Below are 26,026 nucleotides of genomic sequence, written 5' to 3' on the forward strand. Positions count from 1 at the left end.
GAGCTGGCTCAGTAAGTAAAGGCCCGATTTATTTATCCGCGGGGATTGTTCACTCCCCAGCACCGACTTTAAAACCCATTGAGAGCTTCTATAATCCCAGCCCTGGAGGGCAGAGGCAAACAGATCCCTGAAGCTCATTGGCCAGATGCTTAGCCAATCAGAGAGCTCCACGTTCTTAGCCAGTTTCAAAACAAAAACAAAAACAGAACAAAAACAGAACTAATACAACAGGTAGATAGGACGATGAAATTGTGCATTCACGTGCATGCAAGTACACGCACACGTGTAAACATTAATTCATATACACACAAAAGAACTTTTAAAATTATTATTATTATTATTATTTTTTTTTTTTATTTTTATTTATTTTTTTTTTTTTTTTGGGTTTTTTGAGGCAGAGTTTCTCTGTGTAATAGCCCTGGCTGTCCTGGCAGTGGTTTTCAAACTTTGTAATGCTGCGGCACTTAATAGTTCTTCGTGTTGCCTGGCATGGTGGCACACGCCTTTAATCTCAGCACTCATGAGGCAGAGGCAGGCAGATCGCTGTGAGTTCGAGTCCAGCCTGGTCTCCAAAGTGAGTCCCAGACAGCCAAGGCTACACAGAGAGACCCTGTCTCAAAACAAAACAAAAAAGTTGTTCGTGTTGTGGGAACCCCAAACCATAAAGTTATTTCCGTTGCTACTTTGTAACTGTAATTTTGCTACTGTTATGAATTGTGACATAAAAATCAGACACTAAAAAAATAAAAATAAAGAAAAATCTGTGAGTCCAGCACAGCCAGGGCTACACAGAGAGACCCTGTCTCAAAAAACAAAAACAAAAAATAAATAAATAAAAAATAATTTAAAAAATCTGATACTCAGTTCCTCAAGGGCTCAGGTGCCACAGTTTGAGAACCACTTTTATAAGACTACACCTAGAAAAAAATATGTTTGAGAGGCAGGGAAGGACAGAAGCTTTTTGTTTTCATTTAGTTTTGGTTTTGTTTTGGCCCTTCCGATTTGTTTGAAACTAGGTTTCTTGTAGCCCAGGATAGCCTCAAATTTGCTATGTAGCTGAAGTTGAACTCCTGGTTCTCCTGCCTCTGCCTTCGAATGACAGAATTAACGATGTGAGCCACCATGCCCTGCTCAGGTTTTCATTTTTATTTTTTCAGTACTAGAGTTGAGTCCAGGGTCTTGTGCAGGCAAGTGCTTTGCCACTGAGCTATGCCTCAACTATTTAAGATATTATTAAAATAAATAATATTGTATTTATTTATTATGTACGTGGAGGTTGGAGGGCCACTCTCCTTTCACCATTTGGGGACTGGAACATAAGACTTCAGTCCTGTTTTGGCGGCCAGCACCGTTAACCACTGCGAGCCATCCTGCCAGCCCGCCACCACCTTTGGTATTTCCCGTTTTCAGACAGGGTTCACCCAGTTCTCCAGACTGACGTTATTCTTAGGCTGCAAGCCAGACAAACCTTAAACCTGAGATCCTCCTGCCTCAGCCTTTATAGTAGCTGGGTGGGATGACCTGCCGGAGCCACCAGCCCTGGCTCAGGGACACAGTCTTTGAGAAACTGTGGCAAAAGAACCAGATTTGGGTGGGGGTGGGGAGGGGAGGGAACCGACTGTGAGAGCAGGCTGAGCATCTCTTTCTCAAGTAAGGATCCTAGAACCCAAGTCCAGAGGATGAGCTGGCACTAGCTGGGGCTGGAGGCTGAGTGTGTGGGCGGGGGGTAGGGGGGGTGCGGGATGCGGGGGCAGCTTCCAGCTGAGGGACGTGGGTGCCAAACGCTAGAAGTACAGTGCCCGGGAGAGATGGACAGAAGGTCACTGACGCAGAGAAGAGCAACCAGTCGTCTGAACCAGATGACTGAAGGACCATGTTGGACCCTTGAGGATCTGTGTAGGACCCTAAGGGCTGGGAGAAGTACACCGTGTGCTTGTGATGGACTCACCCAGGATGCCATGGGGCTTGGCTGAAATAGGGGATCAAAGTGGCCATGGGTGGCTGACTTGGAAGCTGCTGGATAGACCAGGTAAAGCTGACTTAAGGTGAAAGATGGGGGAAAGCCAAGGGGTCCCAGAAATATTACACACACACACACACACACACACACACACATTCACACACCACTTTTTAAAAAGTTCAACATAAGGGGTTGGAGAGACGGCTCAGAGATTAAGAGCACTGACTGCTATTCCAGAGCGCCTGCGTTCAATTCCCATCAACAGCATGGTGGCTCACAACCATCTATAATGGTGCCCTCTACTGGCCTGCAGGTGTACATGCAGACAGAACATTGTATACTTAATAATAAATAAATAAATCTTTTTTTTTTTTTTTTTTTAAAGTTCAACATGAGACAGGTTGGTGGCATACCCCTGCAGTTCTATCGTAACCAGAGGCAGGAGAATCTCCCAAGAGTACAAGGTCGGCCCAGGTTAAATAGTGAGACTCTGCCATGAGCAACGACAAAAGGGCGGGGAGATAGCTCAGTCAGTGAACTGTGAAAGCACCAAGACCCGAGTGTAATTCCCAGAACCCAATAGAGAGCCAAAGGCCTCCGTGCTGGCATGAGCTTGTAGCCCCAGCACTGGGATGGTGGAGACAGGAGGATTCCCGGGACTTGAACAGTCTAGCCCAACAGAGAGACCGTCTCAACGGGAGGTGAACGTTATGCGTAAAGATGATGCCTGTGGTTGTCTTCCTGTCTCTGTATTGTATGTGCGCATACATACACCCGTACATACATGTGTACATACATATGCACATGAAAACGTCAATTTAGTATTACTACAGGACACAGAATCCTATTTCTGGGCATAGCCAAAAGAACTGAAAGCAAGACGTGAGAGAGAAACTTCCATACCATCGTTCATGGAATCCACACACACAGTACATACATCTAAAGGAATATTAGTCCGCCTGGAAAAAGGAGGGGACACCTGGCACCTGCTGCATCGTGAGGGCTGAATCTTGATGACACAATGTTGAGTGAAATAAGCCAGGCCTGAAAGAACACAGGGTCTCCTGTAGCCCAGGCTGACCTGGAACTCACTTTGTAGCTGAGGATGACCTTGAACTTCTGGCCCTCCTCACCCTTCTGTCCCTCTGAGTGCTAAGATTGCAGGTACGCATCACCACACCGAGTTTATGCAGTGCTGGGGATTGAACCCAGGTCTTTAGGCATGATGGGTAAGCACTCTGCCAACTGAGCCACATCCCTGGCTCCTACTGTTCCACTTACAGAAATCCCAAAGAACGGTGGCATTCAGGGGTTTACAACAGAGGAATAAAGAGTGTTTCGGTGGGGACAGAGCTACAGTTTAGAAGACTAGAAAGGGGGCTGGAGCGATGGCTCAGAGGTTAAGGGCACTGGCTGCTCTTCCAAAGATCCTGAGTTCAATTCCCAGCAACCACATGGTGGCTCATACCCGTCTCTAATGACATCTGGTGCCCTCTTCTGGCCTGCAGGTTTATGTGCAGGCAAAACACTTTATGCATAATAAATAAATAAATCTTAAAAAAAAAAGGGGGGGGGGGAGGCTAGAAAGTTCTAGAGATGGACAGGGATGGAGGCTGCACAGTAGTTGTTTGTTTGCTTGCTATCTGACTTTCCTTAAGGCAGGCTCTTACACTATAGCTCAGGCCAGTCTGGAATTCCTCTTGTAGCTCAGGCTGGCCTTGAATTCACGGCCTCAGCCTCCATGGTGCTGGAATTACAGGCCACTGTGCCTGATGGTTGTATAACAATGTGAACTTAAAATTTTAATTTGTGTGTGGGGGATGGTGTAGGTGCACCTACGTGTGTAGGTGCACCTACGTGTGTAGGTGTGCACTACCCCTCCCCCTTTCACAGGAAGAGTCCATTGAAAGACATCTGGTGTCCTGCTATGTTAGTTCCAGCCCTAGTCTCTTGAGACACTGAACCTGGAGCTGGCTTGGGTGACTAGCAAGCCTCAGCCACCTCCTGCCCCAGTCCCCATAATACTGGGTGACAAGTGTGTGTCCAGCCATGCCGAGATTCTGTGCTAGGGATTTGGACTCAGGTCCTTGTACTTGTGCACGGCAAATGCCCTTACCCACTGAGCCACCTCCCTAGTCCCAGTGTGAATATTTACAGTGTCATGGGAATGCACACACTTAAACGTGGCCAATATGGCATATAACTGAACTAGGCAAGGCTGAAGAGGACAAGAGGGGTGCATTGGGGGACTGGATGTGCTGGTATATGCTTGCCATCCTAGTATTTGGGAGGCAGAAGCAGGAGGATGGCCAGAAGTTCAAAGCCAGTCTAGCCTGGCTCACATGACAAGTTATGATTAGGATCTGAGCCTAAACAACATTAGGGGCCAAAGCGGGGGTGTGTGTGGGGGGAAGCTTTCTTGCTTTCTGGCTTTCTCTTTCTCTTCTTCCTCTGCTAAGGAGGAAGAATCTGCGTAGTAATGCTATCAAGAGCTCGCAAAGTCAGCTCACCCTGACCTTGGCTTGGCGAGTCTAGACATCTATTTCATTGTCTGCGATTCCTTTTTCCTTAAGCAGCAAGTCATTGGCTATATTGACAGCTACCATAGAGAGGGCAAGAAAAGAGCCAGTTTTTTAAAAGGGCCCTTGAACAATGAAGATGTGGGAAGCTGAATTCTTCCCTCATCCCTTCAGGTCCAGAGGGGACCTGCTTAAGCTGCCTCACAAAGCTTGCACTCTACAAAAGAAAAGAGAAAAAGCCTGCCGCCGACAAAGGAGCCCACACAATGCCCAGCACCTTGCCTTCTTCAGAGAAGCCTTCAGAGCTCACAGCAGGGCCCAAAAGAAGCAGATGGACGGAACTCCAGCCACAGAGCAATCCGCCAGAAAAAACGGTACTAACTGGCAGATGATATTTATTTAGCATCTATTCATTTATTTTCACGTCTTTGAGATAGGATCTCATGTAGCCTAGGCTGTCTTCAAACTCGCTATGTAGCCAAGAAGGACCCTGACCTCTTCTTTCTCCTGCCTCTACCTCCTCAGTGCTGGGATTACAGGCGTGCAGCACCACACCCAGTTTATGAGATGCTAGGGCTGGACCTAGGGCTTTGTGCATGCTAACCCAGTACTGTTATCAACGGAGCTACATCCCAGCCCGGGGAGATGTTTGAGGCTGGGTCAAAGAGGTAGTAAAATCGCTGGAGAAGCCAGGCGGTGGTGGTGTGAGTTCGAGGCCAGCCTGGTCTACAAAGCGAGTCCAGGACAGTCAAGGCTACACAGAGAAACCTTGTCTCGGAAACAAACAAACAAACAAACAAACAAAAACAAAACAAAATCGCTAGAGAAATCATCCATCAAACAACAACAACGGATATGAACAGGCTCGCCTTGGAGGAAGCTATTTGGGTAACAAGCAAGGATTCGAGGTGGGTAAGAGCGTTTGTCATGTATGCCTGGGCACCTGAGTTTCATCTTTAGAAGCCACATCAAAAAGCCTGATGTGGTAATGTGGGTCTTTAATCCCAACATTCCTAGTAAGATGGAAGGCAGAGACAGGAAAACCGGGCGGCAGCTGGCTGACCGGCCAGGAAGCCGCAGAAACAAGAGAACAACTTCCTTTCCAGGGTATGAGGAAAGAACTGACTCCTCAGAAGTTGCCCTCGGAGCTCCACATGTGTGCTATGGCATGTGTGTGCCTACATGCACGCGGGCACACATGCTAAATTTTTCAGAAGAAATAGTTACAACAACAGCAAAATCATATGAAAAGATTCTAGGGCTGGAGAGATGGCCCAGTGGTTAGAGCACTGGCCGCTCACCCAGAGGACCTGGGTGTGATTCCTTAGCACCCACATAGTGCTCAGAACCATCTGTAACTCCAGTCCCAGGGGATCCGAAGCCCTCTTCTGGGCTCCTCAGGCACTGCTTGTACATGGCACACAGACCTACATAGAGATAAAAACGCTCATATACATAAAATAAAAACTAAAATCTGAACAGAAATTATTAAAGATGCTTAAGATCACTAGGAAGCAACTTAAAAGCACAATCGGTATTACTACACACCTCTCCACATTGCTTTCCAAAGCCCACAAAACTGACGTCACTCACAGGTGCTGAGACTGTGGAGTAACTGGAACTCTCCCACATTGCTGATGCAACGCAGAGAGGCAGAGCAGCTTTGAAAACAGCTTCTCCGTTTCTTATAAACTACAGTCCAAGACTGAGGAGACAGTGAATAAGAGTGTTTTCTGTGCAAACCTGAAGACCTGAGTTTGAATCCCCAGTCCTCATTTAAAAAGTTGCCTGTGGCCATATAACCCCAGTGCTGCCAGGGTAGATAGAGGCAGGAGAAGCCCTGGGGATTAATAGCTGCCCGCCTCGGTTCAGGTTCAGTGAGAGACCTTCTCAAGGAAAGAAAGTAGACAGTGGTAGAGCATATGGCTATAAACCATACACACAGAAAACACACACACACACACACACACACACACACACACACACACGTGCGCGCGTACACACAAAAACAACATTCACTTTTCAAGATATTTGTCTCATTAAACAAAAAGTTGTATTTTAGCCAGGCCTGTTGGTACAGGCCTGTAAATTTCGGTTCCTTAGGAGGCTAAACCGGGGTAACAAACTCAAGGCTAGACTGAGTAACTTAGTGAAAATATGTATCAAAACATTTAAAATGGAGGCTGGAGGGTTGGCTCAGAGGTTAAGAGCACTGTCTGTTCTTCCGGAGGTCCTGAGTTCAATTCCCAGCAACCACATTGTGGCTCATAACCATCTATAATGAGATCTGCTGCCCTCTTCTGGCGGGAAGGCACATATGCAGGCAGAACTTTGTATACATAAAAACTTTGTATACATAAAATCTCTAAAAATTTAAAAAAGTAAAAAGTGTGAGCTCAGTGGTAGAGCACCTGCCTTGAATCCCCCAGTGAGGGGCTGGGATGTGGCTCAGTGGTAGAGCACCTGCCTTGAATCCCCCAGTGAGGGGCTGGGGTGTGGCTCAGTGGTAGAGCACCTGCCTAGAATCCCCCAGTGAGGGGCTAGGGTGTGGCTCAGTGGTAGAGCCCCTGCCTAGAATCCCCCAGTGAGGGGCTGGGATGTGGCTCAGTGGTAGAGCACCTGCCTAGAATCCCCCAGTGAGGGGCTGGGGTGTGGCTCGGTGGTAGAGCACCTGCCTAGAATCCCCCAGTGAGGGGCTGGGGTGTGGCTCAGTGGTAGAGCCCCTGCCTAGAATCCCCCAGTGAGGGGCTGGGGTGTGGCTCAGTGGTAGAGCCCCTGCCTAGAATCCCCCAGTGAGGGGCTGGGGTGTGGCTCGGTGGTAGAGCACCTGCCTAGAATCCCCCAGTGAGGGGCTGGGGTGTGGCTCGGTGGTAGAGCACCTGCCTAGAATCCCCCAGTGAGGGGCTGGGGTGTGGCTCAGTGGTAGAGCACCTGCCTAGAATCCCCCAGTGAGGGGCTGGGGTGTGGCTCTGTATCGGATTTCTTGCTTTGCCTGGCCTCTTTCATAAGCACTACAAAAAATGAAGGGAGGAAGGAAAGCAAGCACACATACATTGGCACAACAACCTGCAGGTGATTCTTGAAATTACTATTAACTCATAATCACCTCAAACAGGAAGCAGCCCAACTGCATCTGAACAGGGGGATGGATTCAAAGTGTAGCACCATATTACGCAATGGGATGTACGGTAGGAAATATGGATTCATCGAACTACATGGCTGACTCCTGTGGGAACCCTGTGTGGTTCCGTGACCTTCTGGTAGAAGCAAGACAACACGGACATAAAAGGAAGGTAGGCAGCAGCTGGAGGTCTAGGACAAGCTGACTACAACGTGACATTTAGGGACTGGCAGGTGGGGGTAGAGAGATAGCCATGATGACAATCACATGCCTCTGTTGTATGGCCGTCACAGGGAGAACCGAGTTTATCAGGCAAGCACAAGGTCTTAAGTTCAAGGCCCGGCCCTACACACAAGCACACCCCTCAGAGAGAAGAGAGAGAGAGAGAAAGAGAGAGGTGGTAGGGAGGGAGAGATTTGCACTAAAAAGCATTTTACTAGGGATGGGATGTGGCTCAGTGGGTAGAGTGCTTGCCTGGCATGCATGAGGTCCTGAGTTCGATCCCCAGCACTGCATAAAACAGATGTGGTGGCGCCACGCCTGTAATCCACCCCTGGAGAGGTGGAGGCAGGAGTATCAGAAGGTTGAAGGAAGTTTTTAGCTTCATGAAATCCTGTCCGAAATGAAGAAGGTGGGGGCGGGGAGAAAGGAAGGAAGAGGGGAGAGAGGAAAGCAAACAAAAAGCCAAACACATAAAATAATGTGACTTAAATCTCACCTTCATTTAACTTTTTTCTAAGGGTCCAAAGAGTTTGTGCTGATAAACCCCAAATCAAGCTCAAGGGCCATGCTATCAAGTTCACATGTGACCAGCCACAAAGCACTGCTTAAAATGACATTGTAGAGCCAGGCGTGGTGGCACACACCTTTAATCTCAACACTCAGGAGGCAGAGGCAGGCGGATCTTTGTGAGTTTGGGGCCAGCCTGGTCTACAAAGTGAGTCCAGAACAGCCGGGGCTACACAGAGAAACCCTGTCTTGAAAAAAACAAAACAAAACAAGCCATTGTAATTGAAATGGAATGAAATCACAATTCCATTTTCCCCACAGCACTTCAAATGTGCACTAGATCCTATGACTAGTGGCCACATGGTCAGTGGTCCGTACAAATAAAAAGGGGTCTGTCAGTGTACAAAGTTCCACCAGACTGAGTGATCCTCCCTCCCTCCCTCCTTCCCTCCTTCCCTCCCTCCCTCCCTCCATCCCTCTCTCCCTCCCTCCCTCCCTCCCTCCCTTCCTCCTTCCCTCTCTCCCTCCCTTGTTCTCCTTCTCTTTTCTTCCTATATTCCTTTCCCTTCTATACATACATACATACATACATACATGTGTATACACACACACATGTTGGGGTTTTGTTTTGTTTTTTGTTTTTGTTTTTATTTTTGAGACAAAGTCTTGTACAGCCCAGACTAATCTCCAACTTGCTATGTAGCCTTGAGTCTCTGGTTCCCTTGCCCTCACCTCCTAAGTGCTGAGACCGCAGGCATGCCCACCATACAATTAAGATCAAACCCAGTAGTTTGTGTGGCTAGGGAAGCATTCTGTAAGCCAAGCCACATCCTTCCCGCTTCCCCCCCCTTTCGAGACAGGGTCTCACCGTGTGGCCTTGGCTAGCCTGGAACTCACAGTGTAGACCAGGCTGGCTTTGAGCACACTGAAATCTGCCTGCTTGTGCCTTCTGAGTGCTGGGATTAATGTGTCATGCCTGGCTCTCTTCCTTTTTGTTTGTCTGCCTATGGTGGGCTGGCCTGGAGCTCAGGAGCGTCCTGTCTCCATGTTGCAAAGCTATTTTCTTCATGTTGAGGCACTCCTCATGTGTAGAGGATAGTGGGAAGACTCACAAAACTGACAGGGATGGTACCAGACTCCCTGGTACCACCTTACATAATAAGCAGAGAATACTTGGAGGTGGGGGTGGGGGTGGGGATCAGGGTGGGTTGGAGAAAGCCACCTGCAGCTTACACCAGATCCCAGGGCTGGGGACTGGGCTGCCTGAGTCACCTGGCTTTTATGAGGACCCATGTATCTATGAGAGCCCCCTTACCCAGGCCCACCCAAGCTTTTGTGAGGAACCTTTTACCCAGGCTCCTGTGACGAGACCCCCATCCAGGTCCTTGCAAGGAACCCCTACCTTGCCCACAGTCCTCTATGGAAGCCCAGTGAACTCACTGCGTCACTAAGGCTGAAGCGGTTCTTTTGGCCTGTTGTCGTCAGCGCTCTGTTAGTGTGACCTGTTCAAGACTCAAGTCACTCAGTGTGGCGTGCAACTTCCAAATGCTGGCATTCCACATGTTGTTTCCGGGGTGGGGGATTCAAACCCACTGAACCATCTCCCCAGCCTCTATTTTTTGGCTCTTTGAGACAGAGACTCCTTGGGCAGCTCTGGGATGGCTTGGAATGCACCATCTTTCTGCCTGAGCCTCTCTGACTGCTAGGATTGCATGCTTGTGTACATGTATGCATATATGCATGTGTGTGCCGGCCCCTGTGTGTGCATGTGCGTGTGTGTGCGCGTGCGTGTGTGCGTGCGTGCGTGCGTGTGTGTGTGTGTGTGTGTGTGTGTGTGTGTGTGTGTGTGTTACCAGGGATGGGACCCCAGAGCCCAGTGCATGCTAGATAAAAACCCTCCCAATAAGCTGCACTCCCAGCTTGGACCCTCCCTGTTTAGATGCTGCCACTCCATACTCTCACCCTAAATGGCATGGGGACCTGAGACCAAGCTTCAGCCTTCTTGTTGACCCCCCTCTTTTCCTTTCTGCTAGATGTCATGTCCTGCTGTTATTCTGCCCTTTTCAGAACTTTCTGTCATGTGCAGTTACTGCTTCCTGGCTGGTCAGGGAGCCCCTACGATGTCACGTCACACAAAGATCAGAAGGGTCATCATTTCCATAAAGGGCTGGCCAGTGTGTCACTGCAAAAGGCAGAGACCAAAAGTGTGTGTGTGTGTGTGTGTGTGTGTGTGTGTGTGTGTGTGCGCGCGCGCGCGCACGCGCACACCCCACCAGGTATGTGAAAAACAGAATAACCACCTGCCAGAATGCTTTCTTACCTATTTGAGAATATTTTGAAAATCCAAGAGAGAATTCCTTCTGTTTGGCTTGCTTCCACATTGGCACCCACCTGCTTTCTTCTATGGTTACCCTGCCATTTAGAACTCAAATATATTTTTGAGACACTGGCTCAAGAGAAGGGATGACGGACTCCAACCCCACAGGAAATGTGTGCAAACCAAGGCATGAGGCAAAAATACTCTGGCCAGAATATGTTGGAACGCAGAGAAAAAGAGGACTGTGTGCCAAGGTTTTTGTGTGACAGTTATCTTCAATTTCCGTCTGCTTTCCTTCTCTGCTTTTTCAGCTTCAAATTCTCAACCCTCCTCTGCTTCGGTGCCTCCTTACCATGCAAGGGCTCAAAGTCCCCCTCCCCCACCCCACCCTTGTGTGTGTGTGTGTGTGTGTGTGTGTGTGTGTGTGTGCGCGCGCGCGCGCATGCATGCGCGCTCTTGTCATTGGAGCCCCAGGAGCTGGGAGCTGGGAACCACTCGATGTGGGTGCTAGGAACTGAACTTGGGTCCTCTGCCAGAGCAGTCTCTTAATCACTCAGCCATTTCTCCGGCCCTCTTTTTTTTCTTCTTTCTTTTCTTTTCTTTCTTTCTTTTTTTTTCTTTTTCTTTTTAAGACTGGGTCTTGAAATGTAGCACAGGCTAGTCAGAGACTCTCAATGCACCTGCCTCTGCATTCTGAGTGTTCAGAGAGTAGGTACATGCTATCACAGCAAGCTTGCCAATCACGGTAAAGCACTCCTTTAATCCCAGCAGAGGCAGAGGCAGGCAGGCAGGTCTCGTCAGTTCGATCTAGCTTGATCTACATAGATAGGTCACACCAGCCAAGGCTACATGGTGAAACTCTGTCAAACAAAACAAAACAATAAGAGAGCTTTTCTTTCCTTCCGGTCCTCTTCTCTTCCTTCCAGGAGGGGTCTCATAGAGCCATGGGTATCCTTAAGTTGGCTCCCCCCTGCTTCTTCCTCCCAAGCCACTACATTCAGCTCCAAAAACCTTAAGTAGTAAATACTTATCATCTCACAGTCCCTGTGACTCAGGGACTCAGGAAGGACCTGTTAGATGAGTCTAGCAATGAGTTGAATCAAGATCTTTTTTTTTTTTTTGGTTTTTCGAGACAGGGTTTCTCTGTGTAGCCTTGGCCATCCTGGACTCACTTTGTAGACCAGGCTGGCCTCAAACTCACAGCGATCTGCCTGCCTCTGCCTCCCGAGTGCTGGGATTACAGGTGTGTGCCACCACGCCCGGCTCATAACCTTCTTTTTTAAAAGTTATTTTACACAGTTTGAACTCCGGGGCTTCCGTAGGGCCAAACATGGCGGCTGCTGTGCTGCGAGAGTTGGGTGCACTGTGGGTACTTAACCTGAGGATGTGGGCAACAGAGACGCTGCGAGTTTTGCCCGAGTCATGTACCCACACAAATGCTTCTCTTGACATTTCTCAAAAGTGGGAGAAGAAGAATATGATTGTCTAACCACCTCAACTGCCTGGCGAACCTCGGAGACGAGCAGAAATTTACCATTGTCAGAGGCAGATAAGATACAGCAAGGACAAGATGCGGTGTCTGGCAGCATTGACACGAGGCAAGTCCATCGATCAAGCTTTGGCTCAGTTGGAGTTCAATGATAAAAAGGGGGCCGAAATAATTAAAGAGGTTCTCTGAGCAGCACAAGACATGGCTGTGAGAGACCCTAACGTGGAATTCAGATCCAACCTATACGTAGCTGAGTCAACCTCAGGTCGGGGCCAGTGCCTAAAGTGCATCTGTTACCATGGTGAGGTCGCTTTGGCATCACGGAGAAGGTCTATTGCCACTATTTTGTGAAGCTGGGGGAAGGACCCCCACCTCCTCCAGAAGCACCCAAGACCACGCCAAGGAGTATAGTCAGCAGCTTCACAGCTGGACCATCAGCCACACTCTGTGACAGTTGTTCTGGCTCCTCAGTGTATATAGTTTACATTTTAAAAAATAAAAATAAATGATTTTTTAAAAAAAGTTATCTTATGCATATGATTTTTTTTTTTTTTTTTTTTTTGCCTGCATGTGTGTCTGCACCCTATGTGTGTGGAGTGCTTGCTGAAGCCAGGAGAGGGCATTGGATCCCTGGAACTGTCATTACAGATGGTTGTTGGTCACCACGTGAGTGCTAGGACTCGAACTCTGGTCCTCCGGAAGAGCTGCCAGTGCTCTTAACCACTGACCCATCTCTCCAGCCCATCCATCTCTAATGGGCAGTGCAGGTATAAGTCAGTGAAAATTCTTTGTCTTGTTCCATGCTTCTGTCTTGTTCGTCTCTTAATTTGTATTTTAACAGTTAGCTTCTTTCCGTTGGATATGTTCTTCACTTTGGGAGAAAATCAGATTGATCTGCATCCATTTTATTCCGTATTTTGTTTCCTTCCTTTCTTTTCTTTTCTTTTTTTTTTTTTTTTTTTTGAGGCGGGGTTTTGTGTAGCCCAGGCTGGCTTTGAACTCATGATGTATGGGGCATAGCTTGAGGATTAGCTTTGGATCTTCCTGCCTCCACCTCCCTGAATGCTGGGATTACAAGCGTCTTCTCAGCGTGCCAGATGTGTAGGTGCTGGGGATTGAACTCGGGGATTTATGCATGCTAAGCAAGTGCTCTACCAACTGACCCACACCCCCCAGCTTCCCTGAGTTTATTTGGATACTCTTCCCCCACCCCTGGGCCCTGTGTGTGTGTCTCTGTGTGTGTGCGTGCGTGTGCACACACGCTTATTAAATGGGAGGTGAAGACAGAGAAGATGACATGGACCGTTGGATGGCTGAATGGTGCCTTGGTTTTGAGCCATGGAAACCAAGCGCAGCCAACTTAAACAAAAAAGGGAATTCATTGGCCCGATACTGAGTAGTCACAGAACAGAAGAGCCAACAGGCAGGTTCTAGAAGACACAGGAGCCAGGCTTATTGTGAGATTTTTAGCAGCAATTCCCACGGCTGGCTGGCCACTAAGGATGCCCTTCTGGGATTCATCAGCCTCTTGGTTTCCTTTCTTTGCGTCGGGTCTCTAGGGGAGAACGGCTGCTTGTCTCTCGGTGGAGGCCAGACCCCTCCCAAGGTGGAAGGTGGACAGGCGCCTTGGCAAGCAGCCCCTCCGGGCTACACGCAGAGGTCTGGCCCAGCCTCAAAACAAAGTCTGGTTGCTGTTAGCTGAAGGGGGTGGGGGGTGGGGGTGGGGGAGGGAGTGCTGAGCAGGCAAAAGCAAAGGCTGGCCACAGCCTTGTTCCAACTACATTCCCTTGGTGACCTGTGCTGAGCCTGTCACTGTCTTTTGTCTTCGTTTCTAGGACTTTTAACTTCATCTCTTAAAACCTTTAGAGGTGGGAACACTTAAAAATACAAACACACACACACACACACACCCCACAGACATCACACACATATATGCCAGAGGGCCAGCGGGGGCTCAGTGGGTATTGACACTTGCCGTGCAAGCCTAATGACCTCAGTTCCATCCCCAGGATGCACATGAAGGTGAAAGGACAAACAGCGAAAGGACAGACGCGTCCTCTGCAGGAGCAGTGCATGTTCTAAATGGACGAGCCTTCTCCCCAGCCCCACCACTTCACTTCAAACAATGTCTCTCACTGAGGCGCTCACTAGCCAACTAGACTGGCTGGCTAAAGATCCTGGGATCCACTTGCTTCCATTCCCACCCCAATGCTGGGTTGACAGATATGTAGACATGTACCACCTTCCTGTTTTTTTTTTTTTTTCTTCTTTTTTTACGAGGGTGCTGGGGTTCGAACTCAGTTCCTTATGCTTGTATGCTAGCACTTTACCCACTGAGCCATTTCCCCAGCCCCCTAATGGCTGTTTTCTTTTTGTTGTTGTTTTTGCTTTGTTGTTTTTGAAGGCAGGGTTTCTCTGCGTAGCCTTGGCTGGCCTGGACTCTTTCTGTAGACCAGGCTGGCCTCGAACTCAGAGAGACTCACCTGCCTCTGCCTCCCAAGGGCTGGGATTAAAGGTGAGTGCCACCACACCTGGCCTTATTGGCTGCTTCCTAAGAACACGGTTTGGGGGGAGGGGCAACTCATTCATGTTGCATGTGTTTGCAGTTAACCCATCGTGTCACTGAGAATACTGAGTGAATATTCCACAGGTTTAAGAAGTTGCTCTTTTTCCAAGTTTCATACATATATATACACCTCTGTTCCCCCCTCCCCCTCTCACTAAACACTTTCACCTCCCCAAATCTCTCTCTTTTGTTTCTTCTTTCTGACTTTCATTTTCGGCTCAGTGCATTTAATTAGGATTGCTGACATAAGCATGGGCTGGGGGTTAGTTGCTTCAGCAAAGGCAACTTACCATGGCTACACCACAGAGGAATACAGCTTACTACCCACATCCCCTGACTGACTCCAACCCTAGCCCCAGCCCCAGCTTTAGCAGCCATTAACTGCCAATAGCTCCTGAGGGAAGAGCGGGCCTCAGAGCCCTTCTCCCATCTTGTCCAGGTCTTGTGCAAGAGACCACGGTGGCCATGAATTTGTGAGTGCGCCCAGAGACAGCTCTCACAACTCTTCTCTGCAGTGGCAACGCGTGTTCCAGGCCATTTGGCCCTGATGCTTCCTGGTGCATCTCCTGTGCTCTGTCTCCCGGCCCGCCTGAGGAGTGCTGGGATTACAGATGCACACCACTGCATCCAGCTCGTCAATAGGTGGGTCCCAAGCAGCACACAGACTCCCCTGCCTTACACACTAGTGCTTTTAGCTGCTGAACCATCTCCCCAGAGGGCCTCTTTCCCAGATCTCAAAACCATCCACCCGCCATTGATGGATGCATGGATCGCTTTCCAGTGCTGGCTTTGTGAGTCATGCCGTGTGGAGCCTCCACATGTGTTTTCGTTTCTCTCCAGCAGACTCCTTGGGGTGGAATGGCTAGGTTACATGCTAAGTATGTATGGCTAACATTAAAGGACTAACCACACTGTTTTCCTAGTGGCTGCAGGCTGTGGCATTCTCAGCAGTGGAGGGCCAACATTCTCTCAATCCCTTTGAGTCTATTTCTCTTCCATTTCCACACACACACACACACACACACACACACACACACACACACACACACACCCTTTCATTTTATTTAAGAAACTGGGTCATTTGCTCATTAGAGTTTCCCACAGTCTGACTATGGTGATTATCTCACAGCGTCTGCTATATAAAGAAGGTTTCTGGAAACTAATGCAGACTTATGTACCACAGCAAAATAAAACAAAATAAAAGCAGACCCAGTAAAAGGAAACTGGGTAACTTGTAAATAATCACTGACAACACCCGAATTAATCTGCGGATGAAATCGGCACAAAACGTAAAGTCCCAAAGCCTCCAGACACGTCCAGCTGTTCTAGCTCTGAGCCCAGCAAAGGAGGGGAAATTTCCGCGACCAGATTCTTGTTGTCCCTAAGAGAAAAACAAGATGAGCTCTCTCTGGCAGCACGGCCCCAAATCCTCTCTGCTGGGGAGGTAGATGCAGGAAGATCAGGAGTTCAAAGTCATCCTCTGCTGCATACGGACTTCCAGACCAGCCTGGCCTAGGCGTTGTTTCTACTGAACAGAGCTGGCTGAGATGAAGCCACATCATTTGTCCTACATCTGTCCCACAGGTTATTAACCCATGGGTTTCCATTTCACAGTGAATGTTTGGCAGCCGGGCGTGGCGGCACACGCCTTTAATCCCAGCACTCGGGAGGCAGAGGCAGGCGGATCGCTGTGAGTTCGAGGCCAGCCTGGACTACAAATCGAGTCTAGGACAGCCAAGACTACACAGAGAAACCCTTTCTCGGAAAAACAAAACAAAACAAAACAAAACCAGAGTGAACGTTTGGGCCAGAAATATGGCCCCTCAGTGGGTAAAGGTGCTTGCCTCGAAGTCTGAAGACGTGGGTTGGATCCTCTGGCCCTGTGTGCTGGAAAAAGAAAGCCGACTGCCATAAGTGTTCTGCTGACCTCCACCTGTGAGCCTCCATAAGTAAGGAGATAAAGTAAAGCAGTTAAAAAAAAAAAAAAAAAAAAGCAAACGTCTAGCCCATCCCAGGTGTGGTGGTGCACTCCTGCAATCCCAGCACTTAGAAGGCCATCATCACAGGAGGAGCCAGAGGTTAAGGCCAGCTGGGATAAAGAGTAAGTTCTGGGCCAGCCTGGATTACAAAGTAAATTTGAGGCCAGCCTTGGCTTCATAAGGAAAGCCTCTTTCTTCCTCCTTTCCTCTCTCCTTTTGCCTCCCTCTCTCTTTTCTTTAAGATTTGTTTTCTTTTTGTGTGTATGCTTGCACCTGAGCACATGATCGCAGTGTCCATGGAGGCCTGAAGAAGATGGATCCGCTCTACTTAGACCCAGTGGTGAGCTGCCCAACATGGGTGCTGGGAGCAAACCTCAGGTCCTCTGTAAGAGCAGCAAATGCTTTTAACCATCGAGTTTATCTTTCCACTCCAAAGCACTGGCGTTCCTCCATCACTTGAAACACGTGGCTGATTCAAAGTCTACGTTTCCCACCCGGAGTTCAATGACTGCCATATTCTACATGTGTCCAGTGATCTGTAAAAGCTGCAGCGTTCATGAGGCTAAGAGGCCCAGGAGCAAAGGCGTGTTCCTGCTGTCTTGTTCCAGAGGCCCTGGCATGTGAGCTTGGCTCACAGTGGGTTCTCAGAAAGGATTTGTTGGCGGGATCCCTGAGGAGGAATTTATAGTCTTTATGCAAAATATAGGACTCCCCCTTTCTTCCTTTTCCTCATGTGCATTTACGTACACTGTGTGTATGTGTGTGTGTGTGTGTGTGTGTGAGATGTGGTGTGTGTGTGTATGTGGTGTGTGTTTGTGTGTGTGATGTGGTGTGTGTGTGAGATGTGGTGTGTGTGTGTATGTGGTGTGTGTTTGTGTGTGTGATGTGGTGTGTATGTGTGTGTGGTGTGTGTGTGTGATGTGGTGTGTATGTGGTGTGTGTGTGTACACGTGTTTCAGTGCAAATGTCCTGGTCAGAGGACAGCTTGCTGGAGACGGTTCTTTCCTTCTACCATGTAGAATTGAGGGACTGAATTCAGGTGAGGTCATCCTCTCTCTCTCTCTCCCTTGCTATTTTTCTGATACGGGCTCCCGCAGCACAGGCTACTCTTGAATTCACTGTGTGGCCAAAGATGACCTTGAACCCTGATCTTCCTGACTCCCCCTCTCTGGAGTCCTGGGATTACACGTGTGTACCACTGTGACCCACAGATTTCTTTCTTTGTATGGCTCATGCTGAGCACAGGACCCGGGGCCTGTCACGTGTTAGGCAAGTGTCCCTCCACTCATCCACTCCTTGGGGCGCCAAATGTGGTTTAAAATCCAGTTCTGGGCACTGTTGGTTCGGTCCATCTCTGATCCGGGTTTCCCAGAGGCATGTCGCTCTGTGTAGAATGTGCTGGAGGAGACTGGAGCCTTTAGCTCACAGGTTGTGGCTGAACTGTCTCCTGTCAGAGGCCGAAAGGGTCCTGTGGTGGGGAGCATCCTCAAGCTCATGGAAAAGCTCAAATACAAGAATCTCAGGGTGGAGGCAGAGTCCTGCTCATGAGGGCCAGCTCATGTGTCCCTGTCCCATAAAAACACTCCTATCTATCTATCTATCTATCTATCTTTTTATGTGCCATGCCCTCATGCAAAGGTCAGAGGACAACTTGTGAGAGTTGGCATTCCACCATTCGGGTCCTGAGGATTGAACTCTGGGCATCAGTCTTAGTGCTATGTGCCTTTACCCACCAAGCCACCTCACAAGCCTTGCCTGTTCTCTTCTGAGAGGCTCTTTTGTTTGTATTCTTGAGTGTGTGTATTGGTGTGGTGTGTGTGAGTGTATTTGTGTGTGTATGAGTGTGAGTATATTCATGAGAGTGTGAGTGTGTATATGAGTGTGTGTAGTCATGTGTGTGAGTGTATTTGTGTGTGTATTTGTTGTGTGTGAGGAGTGTATTCGTGAGTGTGTATATTCATGAGTGTGTGAGTATGAGTGTATTTGTGTGTGTGTATGTGTGTGTGTGTGTGTATGTGTGTGTATGTGTGTGTGTGTATGTGTGTGAGTGTGAGTGTATTTGTGTGTGTGTGTGTGTATGTGTGTGTGTGTGTGTGTGTGCCTGTTAGTGTGTATGTCTGTTCCCCAACATAGAGCTGAGAAGAAGGCATCTACTGTTTTCTTCTATCATTTCCCACCCTCATCCTTGGAGGCGGGGTCTCTTTTTCAACCTGGTCTTAGGCTCTTCAGATGGGCTGGAAGCCAACAAGGCCTCTTGCTCTCCCGCCTGCTCCCCTCACCCCCAGCTCTGCCCCCCGCAATGCTGGGGTACAGGCCTGTGCAGGATGCCTGGCTTCTTATGTGGGTGCTGGGACCCCAGCTCTTGTCCTCATGCTTGTGCAATAAGGGCTCTTAATGGCGGAGCCATCAATCTCGTCCCTTGGAGAGGCTTTTTTAGAGCCGTGGGGTTGGAAAGGTGGCTTAGCAGTTAAATAAAAAGCCCCCTTCTAGCCTCCATGGGTACCTGCACTCACATAAATAAATACACACCCTATGCATAGTTAAATTGTTTTCAATTTTAAATGGATTTTTTTTTTTCCGGGTTTTCCAGACACAGTTTCTCTGTGTAGCCTTGGCCATCCTGGACTCGCTTTGTAGACCAGGCTGGCCTCGAACTCACAGCGATCCATCTGCCTCTGCCTCCTGAGCGCTGGGATTAAAGGCGTGTGCCACTATGCCCGGCTTAAATGGATATTTTTATTTGCATTCAAGTCTATGCACTGCATGTGTGAAGTCGCTGCAGAGGCAAGCAGAGGGCGCAAGACACCTTGAGATTGGAGTTATAGATAATTGTAAGCTACCTTGTGGGTGCTGAAAACCCAACTCAGGTCCTCTACGAGAGCAGTCAGTGCTCTTAACTGCTGAGCCATCTCTCCAGTCTCCTAAAATAAATTGTAAGAAGTCAGAGAGCAGAACACAGGTCCTGCTGCTTCTAGTGCCCCGCACTCTGTATCAGTCTCTGATCTTATCTGTGACCTTTCCTCTGGGGCTGGAAGCCACTGTCCCTGGGAACTTTTCCCAGCTGAATGACTCTCTCAGTTAAAATTTGTTCTTTAAGTCCTTCATCCTAGGCTCCCCCAAACCCAACACACACAGCAAAAGGGCTCAGACTGCTTCTGGAAACACACACACACACACACACACACACACACACACACACACACACACACACAGACAGAACGGGGGGTGGGGGAAAGAGAGAGAGAGAGAGAGAGAGAGAGAGAGAGAGAGAGAGAGAGAGAGAGAGAGAGAGAGAGAGAGAAACTGATTTGTGATTTGTATATGTGAACAAGTCCAGCAACATACTGATTGTTTTCAGTACTGGAATTCACAGCACAAGTGCTCTACCACTGAGCCATACCCCAGCCCCTCACTCAGGGATTCTAGGCAGGGGCTCTACCACTAAGCCACACCCCCAAGCCCTGATTGGGGGATTCTAGGCAGGTGCTCTACCAGTGAGACACACCCCAGCCCCTCACTGGGGAATTCTAGGTAGGTGCTCTACCACTGAGTGACACCCCAGCCCCTCACTGGGGGATTCTAGGCAGGTGCTCTACCACTGAGCCACACCCCAGCCCCCTCACTGGGGGATTCTAGGCAGGGGCTCTACCACTGAGCCACACCCCCAAGCCCTGACTGGGCAATTCTAGGCAGGTGCTCTACCAGTGAGACACACCCCAGCCCCTCACTGGGGGATTCTAGGCAGGGGCTCTACCACTGAGCCACACCCCAGCCCCTCCCTGGAGGATTCTAGGCAGGGGCTCTACCACTGAGCCACACCCCAGTCCCTCACTGGGGGATTCTAGGCTGGGCTCTACCACCGAGCCACACCCCAGCCCCTCACTGGGGGATTCTAAGCAGGGGCTCTACCACTGAGCCACACCCCAGTCCCTCACTGGGGGATTCTAGGCAGGTGCTCTACCACTGAGCCACACCCCAGCCCCCTCACTGGGGGATTCTAGGCAGGGGCTCTACCACTGAGCCACACCCCCAAGTCCTGACTGGGCAATTCTAGGCAGGTACTCTACCAGTGAGACACACCCCAGCCCCTCACTGGGGGATTCTAGGCAGGGGCTCTACCACTGAGCCACACCCCAGCCCCTCACTGGGGGATTCTAGGCAGGGGCTCTACCACTGAGCCACACCCCAGTCCCTCACTGGGGGATTCTAGGCAGGGGCTCTACCACCGAGCCACACCCCAGCCCCTCACTGGGAGATTCTAGGCAGGGGCTCTACCACTGAGCCACACCCCAGTCCCTCACTGGGGGATTCTAGGCAGGTACTCTACCACTGAGCCACACCCTAGCCCCCTCACTGGGGGATTCTAGGCAGGGGCTCTACCACTGAGCAACACCCCCCAAGCCATGACTGGGCAATTCTAGGCAGGTGCTCTACCAGTGAGACACACCCCAGCCCCTCACTGGGGGATTCTAGGCAGGGGCTCTACCACTGAGCCACACCCCAGCCCCTCACTGGGGGATTCTAGGCAGGGGCTCTACCACTGAGCCACACCCCAGTCCCTCACTAGGGGATTCTAGGCAGGGGCTCTACCACTGAGCCACACCCCAGTCCCTCACTGGGGGATTCTAGGCAGGTGCTCTACCACCGAGCCACACCCCAGCCCCTCACTGGGGGATTCTAAGCAGGGGCTCTACCACTGAGCCACACCCCAGTCCCTCACTGGGGGATTCTAGGCAGGTACTCTACCACTGAGCCACACCCCAGCCCCTCACTGGAGGATTCTAGGCTGGTGCTCTACCACCGAGCCACACCCCAGCCCCTCACTGGGGGATTCTAAGCAGGGGCTCTACCACTGAGCCACACCCCAGTCCCTCACTGGGGGATTCTAGGCAGGTACTCTACCACTGAGCCACACCCCAGTCCCTCACTGGGGGATTCTAGGCAGGTGCTCTACCACTGAGCCACACCCCAGCCCCTCAATGGGGGATTCTAGGCAGGGGCTCTACCACTGAGCCACACCCCAGCCCCTCACTGGGGGATTCTAGGCAGGGGCTCTACCACTGAGCCACACCCCAGCCCCTCCCTGGGGGATTCTAGGCAGGTGCTCTACCACTGAGCACTTTTGTTACCTTTTATTTGCATACAGGGTCCCACTAAATTATGTAGCCTGGTCTTGAAACTGCTCTGTGGCCCAGGCATGTCTTGGACTTGTGATCAATCCTCCTGCCTCAGCATCCTGCTTCTCTGGAATCACAGGTCTTTTTGCCTTGATGCTTTGTGATGCACTCAGAGGATCACAGAGGTGTATCTCTGGGACAAATTTGGCTGCTCCTGTGCTGGTGTAAGGGTGCAAGACAGATTCTGGAACCAGACACCTAGGGTTCCAGGGTCCTCCCTACCCACAGGACAATGTAGATGTTACTTAGTCTTTTTGGATATCCCAGTCTCTCAATTTCTTGTAGTAATTCTCCCAGAGTAATGATGTCATGTGACTAGGAAGCCTAAGTATTCCCAGTGTGCGTAAGCAAGTTCATAATATACATACTATTTATTCGTTCGAAACTGAAACAACTGTTGTTCACCTATGCGTAACTCTCCGGGAATGAGAGCATATGCCAGCACTTGGGAGGCTGAGGCAGGAGGATGACGAGTTTAAGACCACTGCTGAGTAATAGTGAATTGAGGCCAGCCTGGTTACACGGAAAGATCCTGTGTCAAAGCAGCAACAGCAGCAAGAGCGGTCAAGTGTGGTTACCCAGCATTAATTTCTTTCTTTTTTTTTTTTTTTCAAGACAAGGTCTCTCTGTGTTTGCCTTGGCTATCCTGGACTCACTTTGTAGACCAGGCTGGCCTCGAACTCACAGTGATCCACCTGCCTCTGCCTCCCGAGTGCTGGGATTAAAGGCGTGCGCCACCACGCCCGGCTCCCAGCATTAATTTCGAGCCACTTAACCTAAGTGTATAACCAAAACTTAAGTTTTAGAAGAATGGGAGGGACGGCTAGTGACTGCGTGGCTTAGAGGAGCTTGCCACCACACCCAATGGCTCGAGTTTGATTCCTGGGAGCTGCAGGGTGGAAGCAGAGAGCCGATTCCTGCAAGCTGTCCTCAGATCTCTACCCATGTCCCTTGGCACGTGTGCTCCCACCACCATATCGAATGAAGAAATAAAAGGCAATAAACATTTAAAAATGAGTTAAGCATAAAAAGACCAGGACCCGAGGGAGGGGAATTGAGTGAGATCTGGAGGCAGGAAAGAAAGCTTTAGGGACAGTGGGAAGATCGAGTTAGAAGTTAATGCATTCCTTACCGCGGGTAGCAGCACCTTTTCTCTTACCGCTCCCTTTTGTATTTTTGAGACAGTGCCTTAACCAGGTAGCCCAGGCTGGCCTTGAACCCAAAGCCGCAGCTGCCTCCCCCACCTGGAGTGTTGGGATTACGGACGTGCACCACCACACACATAGAAATGTCACCCCATTTTGGAGCGAGCAGGAAACCCACAGAGATGCTCACTCCTGGGAAGAAACGTGTCGCCTTGGGAAGGAAGTGGAACCTGAGACGGCTTGGTTTCTTGGCCTGGCTCTTGGCCATTTAGAAACGGCAGAGCTGTGCTAAACACACAGAGTGCTGGGATAATTGGAACCAGATGAGGTGCAGCCTCCTGCTTTGCCTGGTCCCTGTGAAATGCAGTCCGGAACAAGCGCGCGCGCGCGCGCGCGAGTGCGTGCGTGCGTGCGTGCGTGCGTGCGTGCGTGCGTGCGTGCGTGTGTGTGTGTGTGTGTGTGTGTGTGTGTGTGTGTGTGTGTGTAGGCTGCGCTAGGCAGGCGAGATTTGCCAAGGATGTCTTGTACCTAGGGGTCATATTTTTTGCTGCTTCAAGGGAGGGGAGAACAAGCTGGCTAAGAGTCTCATAAGGTTTAACTTAAAAGATTAAATTGCTATGATGTCATCTAGCATTCCTTTTTGGGTAGTGTGGGGGTGTAGGCACACAAGTGTGTCCACGGGTATAAGTAGAAACCTCATCTGGGAAGAGGGACTGTCAGTTGAGAAAATGCATTTTATTGGCCTTTTCTTTCTTTCTCAATGGACATTTGTTTTCTTTCTTTTCTTTTTTCTTTTTTCTTTTGGTCTTTTTCGAGATAGGGTCTCTCTGTGTAGCCTTGGCTGTCTTGGACTCACTTTGTAGACCAGGCTGGCCTCGAACTCAGAGCGATCCACCTGCCTCTGCCTCCTGAGTGCTGGGATTAAAGGCGTGCACCACCACGCCAGGCCCTTCCTTTTTTGTTTTTGAGACAAGATCACCCTTTTGAGTGTGGACGGTCATGGAGCTTGCTTATAGACCTTGCTGGTTTGAAACTCAGGGACCTCCTCTGTTCCCAGGTGCTAGGATGAAAGGCATCTGCCATCACCCTCTGCTAGCATTTTCTTGATTGGTGACTGATATGGGAGGTGATGCCCCCCACCCCTGGGTTTGGCTACGAGGAGCAAGTCAGTAAGCAGCACTCCCCCATGGTCTCTGCTCCAGTTCCTGCCCTGACTTCTCTCTGTAATATAAGCTATAAACCAACTAAACCTCCCCCTCCCCCAAGTTGTTTTTGGTCATGCAGTTTTGTCATGGCAATAGAGCGCAAACTAGGACAGTTGGCAGCAAGGTGGCCCCAGTGATCCTTCTGCTCCATCCTCGGGAGTGCAGGAGTTACAAGCATGTGTGGCTTTTCTACATGGGCGCTGGGGATTTGAACTCAAGTCCTCATGCTTGTGAGTAAGCACTCTTTCCCACTCAGCCACCTCCCAAGCCCCTGACCTCTTTATTTTAAGTGTATGTCAATGCCATGAAGCTAAAACAACTGTTGATTGGGCGGGGGTGGGGGGGGGGCGGCGCGTGGGGCTCAAACCCAGAATTCTATGTAAGCACTACTAAGTGTACTCCCCCAGCTATAATTGGCCAAGCAAAAGGGAGTTGATGTATAGATTCACTGGATCTGAAACCTCTTATTCCCAGCTTCCCCCCCCCCCCCAACATTGTCTAGTTGTTTCCTCTGAAATCTCTCATAGAGAAAAGCAGGGTGAGGAGGCTCGGAAAACTCACAGGAAACTTGTACGGCTCAGGAAGCTCAAGAAACCCACAGTACTCACAAGGTTAGATAAGTAGTAAAGACTTTTGAGGGAGAAAAGAAAGATTCTTCAGTGGGGGCTGCCTACAAGTTGCACGGGGCCCCCCAGGCCAGCAGCTTTTCATTCACCTATGCTGGTGTGGACTTTTCAGTGACGCAGTTGCCTTTCCTTTGAGTCTCCCATGCTTCGGTGAGGAACCCCATGAACGCATTGGTCCTCTGACGGGACTTTGGGGGAAACTGTTTCTTTGGTCTGTCATCTTGTCTCCCAGGAAAAAGTCACACAGGACAAATCAGTAGTCCCTCTTTTTTCAGAACGTCAGAAATTATGACTCACAGGTATACGGGTCATGCACCTGCAGGGTTTATCTGATACGCCTCCCTAGTTTGTCAGAAACAAATCATTGCTCAAGTGACAAATATAGGAAGCTTGTCCCAAGGAAGACCACCATCAGAGAAACCCTCCCCTCTGGTCAGAACTCTGGGTGATGGCTGGATAATCGTAGGTGTGCAGTGAGCAGTCAGTGGTGACTGGAGCCGCAAGGACAGAACCCAAAGTACCCTTCTCCCTACCCTAGTTAACAGAGCTCTGATTTCACCCAGAATTGTACAGGGGGACAGAGTGATGGCTCATCTGGTGAGGGCACTTCCTGGTCTGGCAAAGGACCAGTCCCACCAACCAAGCCACCAAACAACCGAGCCTCATGCTCGGGTCCGCAAAGGGAACTTTCTGGCTGTATGTTAGGCATAGCAATTAGATGAAGCAGACAGGGTTCTCTGGTCATGGCTGATGGGAGTAGACAAAAAAAAGCGGGGGAGGGGAAATTGGAATTAAGGAACCTGGAATTCTTGGGGGGGAGGTTTTGGCTGTTGCTGACAATTGTGAGGGGCCACAGCAGGATTGCTTTCTACCAAGTATAGCAAAATGGCAGGCAAGATTTAGTTGCTGCTACAGAAAGGAACTGATGAGGCAAGGCTAAAGTTTTGTGAGGACCACAAATCTTGAGGGACAGGAAACAGGTGGAGAATCAAAGGGAGGAAGTAGGAAACAGAGAGGGCTTCCTCCTTATCCAGCCTGGCTACCTTTCTCTAGCAGAGCATGAGAGGCAACAGCAGCTAACTGGCATGATCCCGACTCTGCACCGGAAAATCAGCCTGCCAATGTTTGCGTTTCTTTCCATAGTATTCTTACCATGCGGCCCAAATGACGTTTGAAATTGTCTGTTTTGCACT

The 26,026-nt window shown here is 49.7% G+C and overlaps 1 pseudogene; it reads left to right on the plus strand.

Moving 5' to 3' along the window:
* The first annotated feature begins 11,976 nt into the window (after positions 1-11,976).
* On the plus strand, positions 11,977-12,586 carry LOC127202491 (39S ribosomal protein L22, mitochondrial-like; annotated as a pseudogene).
* The last annotated feature ends 13,440 nt before the right edge of the window (positions 12,587-26,026 follow it).

The sequence above is a fragment of the Acomys russatus genome, chromosome 19, assembly GCF_903995435.1.
Source record: "Acomys russatus chromosome 19, mAcoRus1.1, whole genome shotgun sequence".
Classification (NCBI taxonomy): Eukaryota; Metazoa; Chordata; class Mammalia; order Rodentia; family Muridae; genus Acomys; species Acomys russatus.